The sequence below is a fragment of the Arachis stenosperma genome, chromosome 3 (genome assembly GCF_014773155.1).
Source record: "Arachis stenosperma cultivar V10309 chromosome 3, arast.V10309.gnm1.PFL2, whole genome shotgun sequence".
Classification (NCBI taxonomy): Eukaryota; Viridiplantae; Streptophyta; class Magnoliopsida; order Fabales; family Fabaceae; genus Arachis; species Arachis stenosperma.
In genome coordinates this window covers 138,989,453-138,996,240 of record NC_080379.1, presented here as the reverse complement: position 1 = coordinate 138,996,240, position 6,788 = coordinate 138,989,453, and the positions used below count along the sequence as shown (strand labels likewise).

At 41.6% G+C, this 6,788-nt stretch overlaps 1 non-coding gene across 1 annotated transcript; it reads right to left on the bottom strand.

The window, feature by feature from the left end:
• Positions 1–444: 444 nt before the first annotated feature.
• LOC130971454 (small nucleolar RNA R71) lies at positions 445–552 on the bottom strand. The gene has a single exon (XR_009082673.1). It is a non-coding gene; the product is annotated as a small nucleolar RNA R71 (small nucleolar RNA).
• Positions 553–6,788: the final 6,236 nt, after the last annotated feature.

Genomic DNA, 6,788 nt, shown 5'->3' with positions numbered 1-6,788 from the left:
GTAGAGGACCTAACAGAAATCTTCAAAGAAGAAGAACCCATGGCAGCTGAAAATAACAACAATGCCAACAATGCAAGGAAGGTGCTGGGTGACTTTACTACACCTACTCCCGACTTCTATGGGAGAAGTATCTCTATCCCTGCCATTGGAGCAAACAACTTTGAGCTTAAGCCTCAATTAGTTTCTCTAATGCAACAGAATTGCAAGTTCCATGGACTTCCATTGGAAGATCCTCATCAGTTTTTAGCTGAATTCTTGCAAATCTGTGACACTGTCAAGACCAATGGGGTTGACCCTGAGGTCTACAGACTTATGCTATTCCCTTTTGCTGTAAGAGACAGAGCTAGGATATGATTGGATTCACAACCTAAAGAAAGCCTGAACTCTTGGGAAAAGCTAGTCAATGCCTTCTTGGCAAAGTTCTTTCCACCTCAAAAATTGAGTAAGCTTAGAGTGGAAGTCCAAACCTTCAGACAGAAGGAAGGTGAATCCCTCTATGAAGCTTGGGAAAGATACAAACAATTAATCAGAAAGTGTCCTTCTGACATGCTTTCTGAATGGAGCGTCATAGGTATCTTCTATGATGGTCTGTCTGAAGTGTCCAAGATGTCATTAGATAGCTCTGCTGGAGGATCTCTTCATCTGAAGAAGACGCCTACAGAAGCTCAAGAACTCATTGAAATGGTTGCAAATAACCAATTCATGTACACTTCTAAAAGGAATCCTGTGAACAATGGGACGAATTAGAAGAAAGGAGTTCTTGAGATTGATACTCTGAATGCCATATTGGCTCAGAACAAAATATTGACTCAACAAGTCAATTTGATTTCTCAAAGTCTGTCTGGAATGCAAGCTGCACCAGGCAGTACTAAGGACGCTTCATCTGAAGAAGAAGCTTATGATCCTGAGAACCCTTCAATGGAAGAGGTGAATTACATGGGAGAACCCTATGGAAACACCTATAATCCTTCATGGAGAAATCATCCAAATCTCTTATGGAAGGATCAACAGAGACCTCAACAAGGTTTCAACAGCAATAATGGTGGAAGAAACAGGTTTAGCAATGGCAAGCCTTTTCCATCATCTTCTCAACAACAGACAGAGAATTCTAAGCAGAACCACTCTGACTTAGCAACCATGGTCTCTGATCTAATCAAAACCACTCAAAGTTTCATAACTGAAACAAGGTCCTCCATTAGAAATTTGGAGGCACAAGTGGGACAGCTGAGCAAGGAAATTGCTGAACTCCCTCCTAGTACTCTTCCAAGCAATATAGAAGAGAATCCAAAAGGAGAATGCAAGGCCATTAACATGACCCACATGGCCGAACTTAGAGAGGAGGAAGAGGCAGTGATTGCCACTGAGGAAGACCTCAATGGACGTCCACTGGCCTCCAATGAGTTCCCTAATGAGGAACCATGAGAATCTGAGGCTCATAATGAGACCATAGAGATTCTATTGGATTTACTTCTGCCATTCATGAGCTCTGATGGGTATTATTCCTCTGAAGAGGATAAATATGTCACTGAAGAGCAAGTTGCTAAATACCTTGGAGCAATCATGAAGCTAAATGACAAGTTATTTGGTAATGAGACTTGGGAGGATGAACCCCCTTTGCTAACCAAAGAACTGGATGACTTGTCTAGGCAGAAATTACCTCAAAAGAGACAGGACCCTGGGAAGTTCTCAATACCTTGTACCATAGGCACCATGACCTTTAAGAAGGCTCTGTGTGACCGAGGGTCAAGCATAAACCTTATGCCTCTCTCTGTGATGGAGAAGCTAGGGATCTTTGAGGTACAAGCTGCAAGAATCTCACTAGAGATGGCAGACAATTCAAGAAAACAAGCTTATGGACTTGTGGAGGATGTTTTGGTAAAGGTTGAAGACCATTACATCCCTGCTGATTTCATAGTCCTAGAGACTGGGAAGTGCATGGATGAATCCATCATCCTTGGCAGACCCTTCCTAGCCACAGCAAAGGCTGTGATTGATGTTGACAGAGGAGAATTGATCATTCGAGTGAATGAAGAATCCTTTGTGTTTAAGGCTCAAGGATATCCCTCTGTAACCATGGAGAAGAAGCATGAAGAGCTTCTCTCAAAACAGAGTCAAATAGAGCCCCCACAGTCAAACTCTAAGTTTGGTGTTGGGAGGCCACAACCAACTTCTAAGTTTGGTGTTGAACCCCCACATTCAAACTCTAAGTTCGGTGTTGGGAGGTTCCAACATTGCTCTGAGTATCTGTGAGGCTCCATGAGAGCCCACTGTCAAGCTACTGACATTAAAGAAGCGCTTGTTGGGAGGCAACCCAATGCTATATTTATCTATCTTCTTTTATTATTTTATGTTTTCTGTAGGTTGATGATCATGGAAAGTCACAAAATCAATTGAAAAAGCAAAAACAGAATGAAAAATAGAAAGAAAAATAGCACACCCTGGAGGAAAACCTTGCTGGCGTTTAAACGCTAGTAAGGGCAGCAAATGGGCGTTTAACGCCCAGTCTGGCACCATTCTGGGCGTTTAACGCCAGAAAGGGGCACCAGACTGGCGTTAAACGCCAGGAAAGGGCAAGAAGCTGGCGTTAAACGCCAGAAATGGGCACCAGTCCGGCATTTAACGCCAGAATTGGCATAAAGAGCATTTTTGCTCGCCACTTGGTGCAGGGATAAATTTTCCTTGACACCTCAGGATCTGTGGACCCCACAGGATCCCCACCTACCCCACCACTCTTTCTCTTCTTCACCCATTCACCAATCACCTCAACACCTCTTCCCCAAAAACCCCTCACCTATCAAATCCTACCATTCTCTTCACCACTCACATCCATCCTTCATAAAAACCCACCTACCTCACCATTCAAATTCAAACCACTTTCCCTCCCAAACCCACCCATTCATAACCGAACCATACACCCCCTCTCCACTCCTATATAAACCAATCGTCACTCCTTCATTTTCACACACTAAACACTACTTCTCCCCCTTGGCCGAACCACAAAGCCACCTCCATCTCCTCTATTTCTTCTTCCTCTACTCTCTTCTTTCTTCTTTTGCTCGAGGACGAGCAAACCTTCTAAGTTTGGTGTGGTAAAAGCATTGCTTTTTGTTTTTCCATAACCATTTGTGGCACCTAAGGCCGAAGAAACCTCTAGAAAGAAGAAAGGGAAGGCAAAAGCTTCCACCTCCGAGTCATGGGAGATAGAGAGATTCATCTCAATGGTGCATCAAGACCACTTCTATGAAGTTGTGGCCATGAAAAGGTGATCCCTGAGGTCCCTTTTAAACTCAAAAAGAGTGAATATCTGGAGATCCGACATGAGATCCGAAGAAGAGGCTGGGAAGTTCTTACCAACCCCATTCAACAAGTCAGAATCTTAATGGTTCAAGAGTTTTATGCCAATGCATGGATCACCAAGAACCATGATCAAAGTGTGAACCCGGATCCAAAGAATTGGCTTACAATGGTTCGGGGGAAATGCTTAGATTTTAGTCCAGAAAATGTAAGGTTGGCATTCAACTTGCCCATGATGCAAGGAGATGAACACCCTTACACTAGAAGGGTCAACTTTGATCAAAGGTTGGACTAAGTCCTCATAGACATTTGTGAAGAGGGCGCTCAATGGAAGAGAGATTTAAGAGGGAAGTCAGTTCAACTGAGAAGGCATGACCTCAAGCCCGTGGCTAGGGGATGGTTGGAGTTTATTCAACGCTCAATCATTCCCACTAGCAACCGGTCTGAAGTTACTATAGACCGGGCCATCATGATTCATAGCATCATGATTGGAGAGGAAGTAGAAGTTCATGAGCTTATAGCCCAAGAACTTTATAAGGTGGCGGACAAGTCCTCTACCTTGGCAAGGTTAGCCTTTCCTCATCTCATTTGTCACCTCTGTTATTCAGTTAGAATTGACATAGAGGGAGACATCCTCATTGATGAGGACAAGCCCATCACTAAGAAAAGGGTGGAGTAAACAAGAGACCCCACTCATCATGAAATCCCTGAGATGCCTCAAGGGATGCACTTTCCTCCACAAAACTATTGGGAGCAAATCAACACCTCCCTAGGAGAATTGAGTTCCAACATGGGACAACTAAGGGTGGAGCACCAAGAACATTCCATCCTCCTCCATGAAATTAGAGAAGATCAAAGAATCATGAGAGAGGAGCAACAAAGGCAAGGAAGAGACATTAAGGAGCTCAAGCACTCCATAAGATCTTCAAGAGGAAGAACAAGCCGCCATCACTAAGGTGGACCCATTCTTTAATTTCCTTGTTCTTTATTTTCCTATTTTTCGAATTTTCATGCTTATATTTATCCATGTTTGTGTCTTATTACATGATCATTAGTGTCTTAGTGTCTATGCCTTAAAGCTGTGAATGTCCTATGAATCCATCACCTTTCTTAAATGAAAAATGTTCTTAATTGAAAAAGAGAAGAATTGCATGAATTTTGAATTTTATAACAGATTAATTATTTTGATGTGGTGGCAATATTTTTGATTTCTGAATGTATGCTTGAACAGTGCATATGTCTTTTGAATTTGTTGTTCATGAATGTTGGCTCTTGAAAGAATGATGAAAAAGGAGACATGTTACTGAGGATCTGAAAAATCATAAAAATGATTCTTGAAGCAAGAAAAAGCAGTGAATATTCAGAAAAAAAAAACGAAAAAAAGGGAAAGAAAAAGAAATAAAGTTGTGATCCAAGGCAAAAAGAGTGTGCTTAAGAACCCTGGACACCTCTAATTGGGGACTCTAGCAAAGCTGAGTCACAATCTGAAAAGGTTCACCCAATTATATGTCTGTGGCATGTATGTATCCGGTGGTAATACTGGAAGACAGAGTGCTTTGGGCCACGGCCAAGACTCATAAAGTAGCTGTGTTCAAGAATCATCATACTTAACTAGGAGAATCAATAACACTATCTGGATTCTGAGTTCCTATAAAAGCTAATCATTCTGAATTTCAAAGGATAGAGTGAGATGCCAAAACTGTTCAGAGGCAAAAAGCTACAAGCCCCGCTCATCTAATTAATACTGATCTTCATAGATGTTTTTGAAATTCATTGCATATTCTTTTCTTTTTATCTTATTTGATTTTCAGTTGCTTGGGGACAAGCAACAATTTAAGTTTGGTGTTGTGATGAGCAAATAATTTATACGCTTTTTGGCATTATTTTTAGTGTGTTTTTAGTAAGTTTTAGTTAGTTTTTATTATATTTTTATTAGTTTTTAGTTAAAATTTACTTTTCTGGACTTTACTATGAGTTTGTGTATTTTTCTGTGATTTCAGGTATTTTCTGGCTGAAATTGAGGGACCTGAGCAAAAATCTGATTTAGAGGCTGAAAAGGACTGCAGATGCTGTTAGATTCTGACCTTCCTGCACTCGAAGTAGATTTTCTGGAGCTATAGAAGCCCAATTGGCGCGCTCTCAACTGCGTTGGAAAGTAGACATCCTGGGCTTTCCAGAAATATATAACAGTCCATACTTTTTGCGATATTTGATGGCCCAAACCGGCGTTCCAAATCAGCACAAAACTGCCCGGCGTTAAACGCCGGAACTGGCACAAGAATGGGAGTTAAACGCCCAAACTGGCACAAAAGCTGGCGTTTAACTCCAAGAAAAGTCTCTACACATGAAAGCTTCAATGCTCAGCCCAAGCACACACCAAGTGGGTCCGGAAGTGGATTTTTATGTCATTTACTCATCTCTGTAAACCCTAGGCTACTAGTTCTCTACGAATAGGACCTTTTGCTATTGTATTTTCATCTTTGGATCTTGGGATATTTGGATCACTTTAGATCTTTTGATCATCTTTGGACGTCTAGTTCTTAGATTATGGGGGCTGGCCTCTCGGCCATGTCTAGACCTTGTTCTTATGTATTTTCAACGGTGGAGTTTCTACACACCATAGATTAAGGTGTGGAGCTCTGCTGTACCTCGAGTATTAATGCAATTACTATTGTTCTTCTATTCAATTCAGCTTGTTCTTGTTCTAAGATATCACTTGTTCCTCAACTTGATGAATGTGATGATCCGTGACACTCATCATCATTCTCACCTATGAACGTGTGCCTGACAACCAGCTCCGTTCTACCTTAGATTGAGTGGATATCTCTTGGATCCTTTAATCGGAATCTTCGTGGTATAAGCTAGAATTGATGGCGGCATTCAAGAGAATCCGGAAGGTCTAAACCTTGTCTGTGGTATTCTGAGTAGGATTCAATGATTGAATGACTGTGACGAGCTTCAAACTCTTGAAGGCTGGGCGTTAGTGACAGACGCAAAAGAATCAATGGATTCTATTCCAACCTGATTGAGAACTGACAGATGATTAGCCGTTCTGTGACAGAGTGCGTTGAACATTTTCACTGAGAGGACGAGACTGTAGCCACTGACTACGGTGATGCCCAACATACAGCTTGCCATGGAAAGGAGTAAGAAGGATTGGATGAAGACAATAGGAAAGCAGAGAGATGGAAGGGACAAAGCATCTCCATACGCTTATCTGAAATTCTCACCAATGAATTACACAAGTATCTCTATCTTTATTTTATGCTTTATTCATATATCATTAATAACCATTTGAATTCTCCTGACTGATATTTACAAGATGACCATAGCTTGCTTCATACCAACAATCTCCGTGGGATCGACCCTTACTCGCGTAAGGTTTATTACTTGGACGACCCAGTGCACTTGCTGGTTAGTTGTGCGAAGTTGTGAAATTATGTTTAGACCATGGTATTGAGCACCAAGTTTTTGGAGCCATTACCAGAGAATGT